Consider the following 12469-nt stretch of genomic DNA (forward strand, 5'->3'; position numbering starts at 1 on the left):
CTTGCTATTCTTTGGAACTCTGCATTCAGATGGGTATGCCTTTCCTTTTCTCCTTTGCCTTTCGCATGTCTTCTTTTCACAGCTATTTGTAAGGCCTCCTCACACGGCTATTTTGCTTTTTTGCATTTCTTTTTCTTGGGGATGGCCTTGATCCCTGTCTCCTGTACAGTGTCATGAATCTCCTTCCATAGTTCATCAGGCACTCTGTCTATCAGATCTAGTCAAAGAACTTACCCATCACTAATGCCCCACACTGCATAGAAATCAGCCCACTCCATGGTACCCATATTATGAAACCAAAGCAAAATAATAACAATGCCTTAGAGTCATTCTCAATTTTATAGATTTCAAAAGACTAATACATATATTTCAATATTAATGATCTTAAGTCAAATTCTCACTAGTGAATTGAAAGAGATCCTTAACATCATTTAACCAACTTTATTTGTGCTATCTCTATTCCCCTCCCCTTCAGCACACCTCCCTTATTAACCTCCTTCTCCCCAAAACTTAGGAGGCGTCATGCTTCCTCATTCCATTCCTCATGCCACATTTTCAGTTCACTTTCAAATCCCGTTTGTTCTGCCGCCTTGAAATTCCACACTTCTCTCCAGCCTCACTGCCGCCGCTGCTGCTGCTGCTACTGAGTCACTTCAGTCGTGCCTGACTCTGTGCGACCCCATAGATGGCAGCCCACTAGGCTCCTCTGTCTCTGGGATTCTCCAGGCAAGAACTCTGGCGTGGGTTGCCATTTCCTTCTCCAATTCCAGCCTCAGTACTGTTACCTAATTCAAGCCATTGATAGATCTCCCTGAATTACTGCAGAAACCTCCCAATTGGTTGCCTTGCTTCCATTTTCGCCCATGTACGGTCCATTTGCTATGCAACAACCAGTGATCAGGGTGCTTATGACATGCAAGGAAATCATGGTAAATTTGATCCCAGCAACTTTTATTAGTCTGGAATGCTGGGCAGTGATATAACATGAAGGAAAATGAGGAATAATTTGGAGTTGGCAATGCCAGTGGCTTCAAAGCATCACTGCTCTTTGAAAGAGGCAAGAATGAATTACTCTATATACGGTTCTAGGAAGACAGCTGTAATCATTTGGAGGCATGCCACTCAGAGCCATGACAGAATGGACACCACGCATAGTGACATATTCCAGAGGGTATGGCATGAGAAACAGAGAAAGACAAAGGATGAATTGAGTAGACTTACTGAGGAGTGACATGGTGCAAAAGGATTTCAAGAATGAATCTGGGAAACCAACAATACCCAGCCACAAGAAAGATATTAACCCTGTCACGAGTGATGAAACCAGTTAAGAATTCCATCCACACAGCAAGGCCCTGAAGGGTAAAGAGCTCACATTATCTCAGCCCTGATAACCGTTTGTCTGGTGATTATCAGAAAGACTGAGGAATAGAGATGAGGGTTATATTTAAGATGTTTGTTAGTTTTCAAGTTCTGTCCCTATTGCTTGTTTGAAGTCTGGCCTACATACAACTGGCATAGTTTTGTGACTCTGGAAGATGAACTGCCTGTCCCTATTCTTGGTGCCTTTTTCATTGAAAATAAACTGATGTTGTATTTGGATGAACAGAGGAACTTAGAAAAGATCTAAAGGGAAGAGATGGACACAGAGATGATGGAAAGCAATTTTACCAGCCCCAAACTGAAGTGAACTGTTACCATGCATAGTCAGAGTTGGTCTTTCACTCAGTCGTGTCTGACTCTTTGCCACCCCATGGACTTCAGCATACCAGGCTTCCCTGTTCTTCACAATCTCCCAGAGTTTGCTCAAACTCATGTCCATTGAGTCAATGATGCCGTCCAACCATCTCATTCTTTGTCGTCCCCTTCTCCTCCTGTCTTCAATCTTTCCCAGCATCAGAGTTGGTTTGCTTGTCTGTTTTTGGTACCATTTTAAAAATGGTTAGTTATTTTAGCATTCCAGTGCTGTGCTAGCACCAAAACCACTACAGCAGAGTGAAAACAGTCAACAGGCCATTTCCCAGAGCCTGGACAGCCATGCCCTCAAGTGAAATAACATCACTGCAGAGGGGTAGAAGGTGGTCAGGCTCATTAGCATCCCTTTGGCATTTTTAACACACAGAATTCAAGCCCTTCTTAAATGACATTTCAAAGTGGGTGAGCCTGCTACAAGCAGTTCTTTTCACAAATCAGATGTCACTGGGGGTTTAAGATAGAATTCATTTCTACTGAACCAACGCTTAGCTATTACTACAGTAGAGTACGCTGGCAAGAAACTCTGCCTAGAGGGAGCGATCAATAACTAGAGTAGAGAGAAGAAGACAGAGCACAGACCACAAGTCCCCCGGACTGAGCAGCTTGAGGACAAAGATTCTACCTTGTCTCTTTAGCCTCAAATCTTGAAGCTGTGACCAGCACTCGCTTAACGCTTATTGAATTGAACTGACACTTGTAAAAGAAAAAAAGAAGAAGCCCAAGGGTGGAAGCCTGGTGAGTAGCTGCTGCTAAGTTGCTTCAGTCGTGTCCGACTCTGTGCAACCCCATAGATGGCAGCCCACCAGGCTCCCCCGTCCCTGGGATTCTCCAGGCAAGAACACTGGAGTAGGTTGCCATTTCCTTCTCCAATGCATGAAAGTGAAGAGTGAAAGTGAAGTCGCTCAGTCGTGTCAGACTCCTAGCGACCCCATGGACTGCGGCCCACCAGGCTCCTCCGTCCATGGGATTCGCCAGGCAAGAGTACTGGAGTGGGGTGCCATTACCTTCTTCACTGGTGAGTAGGGTGGGAAGAAAATTAGAAAAATAAGGGTTTCAGGAGTATTTGAGGACTAAATGACTCTGGTAAGAAATGAGTGGAAAGAAAAAAAATTACAAAAATTCACCAAAAAATGAATGGAGAACCAAATGTCAAAAGAAGATCCCACAAAACATTCCATTCATACACAGGTATGCACACACGCATGTACATACACATGTGCACACAAGCACATACACCAATGGGGAATAGGGCTTGCTAGAAGGACTGAAGGGCAGGAGGGGTCTGGGAGGCACCCTCTTTGTTTTTAGCCCCTGCTCCCAGGACGGGAGGTGGCAGGCTGCAGCTGAGAGAGGCTGGGTGCAGCCAATGGAGCAAAGTCCAACCAGAGGTAGCACTCAGGTTGGGAGCCCCAGATGCCAGACTCCACAGGTCTTTCCTTTGCTCTACAGGAACACAGGGGAGGAGCCCTCTTCACTAATTCTGAAGGAGATCCCTTCTAGCTCTATTTCCTAATATAAACCAAAATTTACCTGACAGTTCACCTTGTTTTTATCACCCATATAGACCAATGAACAAACTGCTCCCTATAAATAGGTTTGCAACACCAGGTTGTGCCTTTTGCAAACATTAAAGTGGAAATGGCTCTGACAGCGATCAATAATGCTTGCCGATTTCCCTGCGCTGCTCTGCTTATTTTTAGTCCCTACACAGAGCACAACATTTGTAGGAAAAAACTCTATATCACCTTCAAGAATATACTAACTAATGACCTAGGCAGAAAAAAAAATTTACACTTACTTTATTCCTATCATTCCCTTTTTTATAGGAATAAATTCAGACTCGGCAGGAATTTGTTCTACTACCTTATTACATAGATTCCGGGCTTTGGGGAAGGAGATCATGAAGCTTATAAAATTCCATACCTCATTTATTACTCCCTGTTTTCTTCCATTTTCCAATTTATTTAAGAGTTCATTTCTCTATTGCACAAAGGCATGCATTTTAGTGCACATAAGCTCGAAAAGAGAGCTCTTGGTTGCTTAGAAATAGGAAGAACATGACCTCGCTGCCTCACCTCTCTACTTGTACATCGTCATTTAGTGCACGAAGCTGCAAAACCCCAATGAGTAGCATCACTGGGTTGAGCAATATAAAAGGTGTATTAGAAAAAGCCCTGGAAGCTGAGCAAGTAATTGGGACCTGATTTTCTACAAGGGTTGTCTTGCCCATCTCTGCATTTCCTATGGAGTGTAACACAACGCCCTCAGTTAGTGTTATTTAAGGCCAAATAAACAAGTTTCTCGGAGAAGGCAACGGTACCCCACTCCAGTACTCTAGCCTGGAAAACCCCACGGATGGAGGAGCCTGGTGGGCCACAGTCCATGGGGTCGCTAAGAGTCGGACACGACTGAGCGACTTCACTTTCACTTTCATGCATTGGAGAAGGAAATGGCAACCCACTCCAGTGTTCTTGCCTGGAGAATCCCAGGGACGGGGGAGCCTGGTGGGCTGCCGTCTATGGGGTCGCACAGAGTCGGACACGACTGAAGTGACTTAGCAGCAAACAAGTTTCTCCTAGACATCAATTGTATCGTGATTATTTGTTGCACGTTGGATTTGCCAGGGAGCTTGTGAATTTCTTGGGAGCCCAACTAGAGTTCCATCCCCATGTCTGCATCCTCAGCAGACAAAACCTACAATGACATATGCTCAGGAAGTCTCGGTTGAAAGACCAGATCATGTCCCTGGATGACTGTGGGTAAGCTGCATAACTCCATAGGTCATTCATGTCCTCATCCTGGGGATCGAATGGAGTCCATGACAATAACCATCAGTAGGCATGTGACTGCCCTAAGATTCTGGGCAAAATTTTATTTGGCAGAATATGTGTATAATATTTCTGAGAAGAGGGTGCATATCTTTTATTGTTTCAAAGACTGTGACTGTTATTGCCCCCAAAAGTTTTACAAATCTTTAGCCTAGCAATAGTTTCCAAAATTACTGAATCCTGAATTCCAACACTAAAAAGCCTTTGAACACGCACACCATGCTCATGTATTAGGTATGCACACATGTATTGTATTAGGTACATTATAAAACAAACATCAAAATGACAAATGTACAAGGTAAATATGAAATAAAGAATATTTTCTTTATATCTAAGAGTAAAAACTTTTTTCATCTTACTAAACAATCATCATTTTGTCAAGGGCAGTATGACTGAATATACTTTGTGTTTAAAAATCTAGATTTTATTATCTGTGATACTTTGAAGGTCTAGTTTTAACTTCAATTTATTTTACAAAGATGGGTTTTAATGGCTGTCATAATTTTAAGCAATAAAATCACATAACAACATAAACACTTCCAAACACTGTTTTCAAACACTTCCAAACACTGTTTTCACAATGTTCTCTCTATAAGAGTTTCTTTCAAATTCAGCTATTTTTCTTACTTAGTCTTAAAATGACACCTTTATTTTGAAAGGACAAATTAACTGTTTTTTCATGACTGTAGGTAGCATACTGTCCAAGTTGCCTATTATCACAGAAGTGGTTACAAAGTACAAAGCCATTTCCTTTTTATAAAAGAAAAGTGAATATAACTTATCTGTAAGTTTGACAACAACACAAGATAACCGGCAAACCTCTGTGAGGTACAGAACTTTCATGGCCGCTTCTTAACCTTGTACAAAATATTGTACAGCTTCCGCTATCTGTATATTAAGGCTTTTTATTTTTATAAAGTTAACTACAAAGTAGCATCCTGCAGCATTCTGTGTTCCTCTGGCCTCAACAACTTGGCTGCTTACTTATGAATGATGCAGTGAATGAATTTATCTCTTGTAACCTTACCCTGCCATCCTTCTCTAAGCAACAGCTGCTGCTTAAGAGGATATGCTACTCAGTTTTTTCCATAAAACATTTTCATTAAGATTATGAATAAAGCTCATATAGTGGTGGCAATGGAGAAGGCGATGGCACCCCACTCCAGTTCTCTTGCCTGGAAAATCCCATGGACAGAGGAGCCTGGTGGGCTGCAGTCCATGGGGTCGCTAAGAGTTGGACACGACTGAGCGACTTCACTTTCACTTTTCACTTTCATGTATTGGAAAAGGAAATGGCAACCCACTCCAGTGTTCTTGCCTGGAGAATCCCAGGGATGGGGGAGCCTGGTGGGCTGCCATCTATGGGGTCGCACAGAGTCGGACACGACTGAAGCGACTTAGCAGTGGTGGCTCACCCAATAGAGGCACTTAGTATATATATGTCATCAGTTAAAGAGAAATGAACAAATACAACAGGTTAGATCTAACATCTTACCAATGTAGAACAAGTCTTTTGCTACCCATAACGTGTTCTAATACAGTATTTGCTTCTTCAGCAATATCTTCACTAATACTTTCAGCAGTATTTTCTGAAAAGGAAATTCATCTGATTGTTTTCAACATATCTTATCTGGTCTTGTATTAAGAGGAAGAACCAGTGTTTCCTAAAGATATGTTGCTTTTCTACCTTTGGGTACAAGTAAAAGACTTGTCGAGAGAAGTTCAAACCACCATTTAGTTTTATGAAATTTCATAAAGATTAGTAGGTGAATTTAAACATTGGTTTAAAAAAGTTGCAAAGGTTATCCTCCATGTTTTTCTAATCATGGTACCTTCATTTCTCATCAGGAAAGTGTTCATTCTTAATGATAGTAGTTATAAGTCCGTATTTCAGTTATTTGTTTTGAAATCTGAGGGCTGGTTTCTGATCAGAATGGATCATACCATTACTGTTTTTAACTTACAATGCAGCTATCAAAGAGCGTGTCCAGGAATGAAGTGTCAGCTCCTCCATCTTCATATTGTTCCCCTGTGTTTACTTTCACAATTAGTGATATCTTTAATTCACACTTTGTCAGAATCTTTTTAAGCTATCCGCCTTTTTTTTGGCGATGGTGGGGGGCGGGTTGTTATTGTTGAAAGGTAGTTTAATTGAAACTAAGAATATTCTGCAAATTAACTGGACACATACCAATACAATGCAACATACTATAGACAAGTGAGGGGCCAGACAACACTTATATGTTGAGGGAAACTTACTCCTCCCTCAGAATATAGGGTCTCCTGATTTGAACAACAGGGGAGGGTGAAAATATAAATTTATATACAGTAGTAAAACTTAATTTTACTTATTTTTGGGATATAAAAAGGTGAATAGGAGTTCTAGTATTTTCTTTCCCATGCTCCATTGGTTTATCATGGAAATTTCACTTTCTAAACCCTGATCTAGACAATCTCCAGTGCCACTCCCAACTTAAAAATTAAAAATTAATGGATGTTCTGCTAGAAAGGTATTCTCATTATTTGACTGCTCAAACAACTCCTAGATAACCCCCAAACTTATGTTTCTTGGTAGCTCTGGAAAAACCCACCATGTACAAGTCTACTGAGTGAGGAATGAAGATGGGTTACCTGGCTGAGTCACCTTCTGTCACCTGGAAGAGAGCCTTCTCGAATTCATCCAGAAGAACCAGGTAAGGTTGGCCAGTCTCTGTCTCCCGATTAGACTACACTCACATACCCCTCAAATGAACTGGCAGTTTTCAGCCTCCACAAACATTAAAACAGGTGATTGTGATGCGTCTCCAAGCAAAATAATTCAGCACACACAAATTTCACTTGCAAGCCTGGACAGCTGCAAGTGGGAGGGATGGGATGTGGGGGTCATATGTTTTCATGGTTGTTCTGGACAGCTCCAGGCTGTGTGGGAAGAAGAAACACATTGTACTCTATTATGTGGAAGGGAAAAGTCTTCTAAATTTAGAATCTTTTAGCACCTGGGTTATTTTTGTTTTCTACATTTGCCCCGCTGAGGGGTAGGAGTTCCGGAACTCCAGTGTGTTCTTTGCAGCCAGCAGTAAGAGTCATCCACTGGGCAGGGTGCCAGACAACCCAGTTCAGAGACCAGAGCCTGTTTCAAGAGTCTGGAAGGACAGACATAAACATCCAGAAGAAATTATTTGTATGGTGCCAAGATCTGGTTATTCTTAAGTAAAATCTCTTAAGGCACTAACTTACAAGAACATAGGTAGGTTTTAAAATAAAGACAGGACCAAAAGATGATCTTTGGAACTTTGGAACTTTGTCTAGTCAACTTTCCTTTTAGCTTCTCTTGTGTTGTTTGAGAACTCCCAAGAAGGAGATTCCAAAGCCTCTAATTCCTTTCAGACGTTAGCCACTCTCACAACAAGAAAGTTCTTCAGAAAAACTAAGGATAAGTCACACTTATGAAGGTAACCTTGATTGGCTATGTCTGTATTTGAGGACAGGATGGTGTAGAGACTACAGGTGATGTTCAGTCTTTCTTTCTTTGCAAAGAAAATTTTGTTGACAAAAAGACAAGAAGAAAAATAATCCAATCTAGGCTGTTTTCTGTGTTTTAGAGATTCCACCAACATTATCTATTATCAGAAAGCCTAAGATAATATAAAGGGTTATTTGTATCTCAGTTAAAATTATATAAACTCTTTTCAGTAGGCCTTTTATAAAGTGACAAGATGGCTCTTATAAATGAAGATTTTATTTGTGCTACTTCCTTCACACAGGTTTATAAGCATTGGTATTGTACTTCCTATATGCAGGGACAGAGGTTATTAAATGTGTAAATTGTAACTGGGTTCCTGTTACATGTTTGCATAAGGGATTCTGTATTTTCCCATGGAACTAGGTCCTCCACACCCCACCAATATCAACCACCCAACCTTTCCCCCCCATTTATGACCTTCTTGCATTAAAATGCAAAACCTACTGATAACCTTGCTTGAAATTTGTGATCAGACAGATTGTATTTGAGCTCTTGCATATAACACTGGTAAACGGACTTCTCTGGTGGTCTAGTGGCTACGACTCTGTGCTCCCAACGTCGGGGGCCCAGGTCTGATTCCCTGCTTGGAGATCTAGATCCCACATGTGACAATTAAGAGTTCCCAATGCGCAACTAAGACCCAGCACAGTCAAATAAATAAATAAACATTAAAACAAAACAAAATAAAATACACGTCAAAGAAACAGCTACAGAAAGCACTCAGAAAGACAACCAGTAGCCTGATGAGTATTACCATTACAATTAAAAGTTGCCAACAAGAAAATTTTATGTATTTCTCACTACAGAAAGGAAAAACAAGCAAACGGCCTTGAAAGATGAATAATATCATAAATTATTTAGATTGGAACGAGTCCATAGCAATGATCCATTTTTCTGTTCCTTTCCTAGAAGAAGGCTACAAGGTTTACTAAGGATTCTGGGAACTTACTCTTTATTGACCTCTTGTCACAGGCAGGCTTGGGGTTCTGACTGAGGTCAAAGTAGAATGGTATACCTGACCCTCTGGTCATTACACTGATATCAAAGAGGAATTCTTTCTCTAAAATTAGCAGTGTCTAAAATTAGATAACCAATTTCATAAGGTGTTAAGGAGTTCTACAAGGCACATAAGGATTTAAATATTTATTAGTTATTCATACATTTTTGAAATTGGAAAAGAGATTTTTCAAAGCAAAAATCTATTTCAGGCACGCCTAAATATTTTCTAGGATGTTCCCACCAACCTCTGTCAACACAGGCCTAGAAGATGAGCTAACTTTACTGCTCACAATCAGCTTACGTCATTTTGGGCAAGAACCCGGCACACAGAGTGATGCAACCAGACCCCATGGCCACATCACTTGTGTTTGCTTCAATCAGAAGCCAACAGACCTCTGCCTGCCAAATGAAAACCACTCCCAGAATTTTCATTCCAGAGGGGAATCTGTGAGACTGTGCTTCCAACCCCTTTCCAACATACTTCCCCTGGATCAGGAATAAAAATGTAGACTCTGTGCTTAAGCTGAGAAGGAATAAAGACTAAAAACACCGTTAAGATACTTTTTTTCATTCAGCCTCCACACCACTCAGCTCACCTCTTGAAAGATACAACCTGCCTGAAATAATCCTAGTTCAAAGCGTATTAATCTGCATTAATGACCTTTGAAAAGGTGAGTCTAGGAAGACCTTGAGATTCAAGCAGTGAAATGATCTACACAGAATATATGGAACCCATGAGCCAAGGTACTTCTGTGAAGGACTCTGTGCTGGAAGTAAATGAATCCTCAGTGCTCTAAAGACAGATTCAAATTCAGTCATCTCGGCATGCCTCCATCTATTCATCCAAATAAGTGCCGGCACTCTGGGCTTGTATTCAGTTGCTCAGTCTAGCATGAGGGGATGGCTTCTCTCATAATCCAAGGCTCCATCTTGGTCTGGCCCCTCCCAACAAGGTGTGGGGCAGATGCCACAGAGCACTGCTTTTTTTCCCTAATCTTTTGTTAAAATTAGAATATGCAAATATATGCAAAGTTAGGCACTTTCTGTGGTGAAAATTCTTGCATATAAATATTAAACCTTCCTCATACAAATGTTAGTCAGTCAATAGTGTCTGACTCTTTAGGACCCTATGGATTGTAGCCTGCCAGGCTCCTCTATCCATGGAATTCTCCAGGCAAGAATACTGGAGTGAGTTGCCATTCCCTTTTCCAGGGGATCTTCCCAACCCAGGGATCAAACCCAGGTCTCTTGCACTGCAGGCAGATTCTTTACCATCTGAGCCACCAGGGAAGCCCAGGTCTTCCTTATATTACCCCAAAAATAAAAGTAAAAAGCAACTGGATTCCCTAAGAGTGTACTTTTCTCCCGTATCCATATACTACTTTACATTAAAAAATGAAGATAAATGAGAGTTTAAGAGAATTCTTTTTTTTTTTTTTTGAGAATTCATTTTTACTGCTTACTCCTTATTAGGAATTTCAAACACCAGGCATATCTTTTACTATAACTGTACATAGCTGATTACTGCTTCCCATTTATACTTCTAAAATGTGAAGGCTACCATTTTAATTGGTATTCAGAGGTCTGCTCATGTGCAAACCCAAGCAGTTCAATTAGTTTGCCCAACTGGGAAAGTGAGTTATATAGAAACAAATGGGAATGACAGATTAAAAGGCTATCCTTGTTAATACTTTTAAATTGGGCTAAAGTTAGTTATACCCTGTTGAGTTCTTCCACTTCTTAGGATGAACAATGCGGCGAGCATGGCGAGACATACTGCTTGGCCTCTAATCTTAGCTGTGACATTTCCTGTCTCATGTTCTACCATCAATAGTGACCTACTTGCTATACTATGTGACTTTCCAACTGGGTCTTTTAATGCTCACACATGGGAAACACAATTATTTTTATATTTAGCACAAAGTGTAGCTGTGAAACATTTCAAATGATTTCTAGTTCAAGATATCCACACTAATCTTATTTAGTGGTAATCTTTTTTTTTTTGCTTTGTCATTTAGGGAAATAACAATAGTTATAACACATTAAAAATAAAGTTTTTGCCTTATTCTTAAATAATGCCACATTATGTCAGTATATAATAAATTGAAAACTAATGAGCAGAAAGTAAAAGAATCGTATGTCCTAGTTACTTGTTTGAAGAACAGGCCACAAATGGCTCTTGTTGGAAGTGACAAGAAACAACACTGCTGGTATTATTTAGGTTTGAAATTCTTAGAAAAGTGGAAATAACTTAATAATGATGATGAAACACTAGAAATGCAACAGAAGTGTACAAAAAGAGCCATAGAATTTGTTAGGTAAAACTAAAAGTCACACCAAAAAATGCAAATTAAGATTACAAATACTGAGCAAGAAAGCCTTACAATACAACAGAAAATGTCTGAAAGTAACTCAGGAAAGTTGATTTGCTAGGCAAAGTAAAACTGCCATGCATAGTTTTATAAATTAAGAAACAAGCCATCATTGCAAATTTATGTAAGTGTGTATGTAACATAGCAAATGACTGTTCAAAATTTTAAGTCTTGTCTTGTCAGCTTTGATCCACAAACCCTAAAAAAATGAACAAAGGATCCAACACTTTAATGAGGGATACATGTGCCATGCCACTTGTGAATAAGCAAGTTCCCAACACTCAACCAAATCTCCAAAACAGATGTCAGGAGTCTGCAGCACACCTTTTTAAAGTGAATTTCCCAAACTCTGTGGCTATATCAACTCAAAAGCAGCTGCTTTTGTGAATCATAAAGGACCTTTCAAAGCACAGTGTTCACACATGGAAAAGCACACGTTCTACTTTGCCTCTGCCAAAGAAACCTCACTGCCTGCCCTCCCCTTGCCCCCCACCACATATCCTTGGGAAATATTCCAGCAATGTGTGTGTACCCATTATGGATTCTTTCTCATTGCTACTGCTTTTGCTATACATTTTCTATAACCACATGCTGTTTCCCACCCACACAGCTTAGAAAGAAAGAAAGAAGCCTTTGTTGAGCCATGAAAGGGCCAATCTACTGTATATGAAAACTGCCCCATCAGAGGCAGGCTCTCAAGAGCGTATATAGACCATGCACCTGTCTAACTTTAGTAATGATGATACTCTGATCCAGCCCCTTAATTACTGATCTCACTGTCACCTGAATCCTGATGGTTTCTTACCCAATCACACACCCAAATCTACGCAGGTTACAAAGTGAGGAAGAAAGGGGTCCCTGCCAGGATACACACCAAGGAAGAAGTACAATGTGAACAGCATCAAAACATTTTTCTCCTCGCCCCACCTGCCTTTTGACTTGTCTCTGGTACAGAACAAAACAAACTGAAAGAACTGGATTAAAAGGTATGCTCA

General features: G+C 40.5%; 1 protein-coding gene and 1 long non-coding RNA gene across 2 annotated transcripts in view; one reads left to right on the top strand and one right to left on the bottom strand.

Annotated features, from left to right (window-relative positions):
- Window positions 1-12469, bottom strand: part of MARCH3 (membrane associated ring-CH-type finger 3) — a 156398-nt gene that overhangs the window by 130796 nt on the left and 13133 nt on the right. The window lies entirely within an intron of this gene.
- The window catches only part of LOC113895613, a 66999-nt gene that overhangs the window by 31631 nt on the left and 22899 nt on the right, over window positions 1-12469 (top strand). The window contains exon 3 of the long non-coding RNA XR_003511889.1: window positions 7156-7273. This is a non-coding gene — a long non-coding RNA (uncharacterized LOC113895613). The remainder of the gene's footprint in view (window positions 1-7155; window positions 7274-12469) is intronic.

Source organism: Bos indicus x Bos taurus, chromosome 7 (genome assembly GCF_003369695.1).
Source record: "Bos indicus x Bos taurus breed Angus x Brahman F1 hybrid chromosome 7, Bos_hybrid_MaternalHap_v2.0, whole genome shotgun sequence".
Taxonomy (NCBI): Eukaryota; Metazoa; Chordata; class Mammalia; order Artiodactyla; family Bovidae; genus Bos; species Bos indicus x Bos taurus.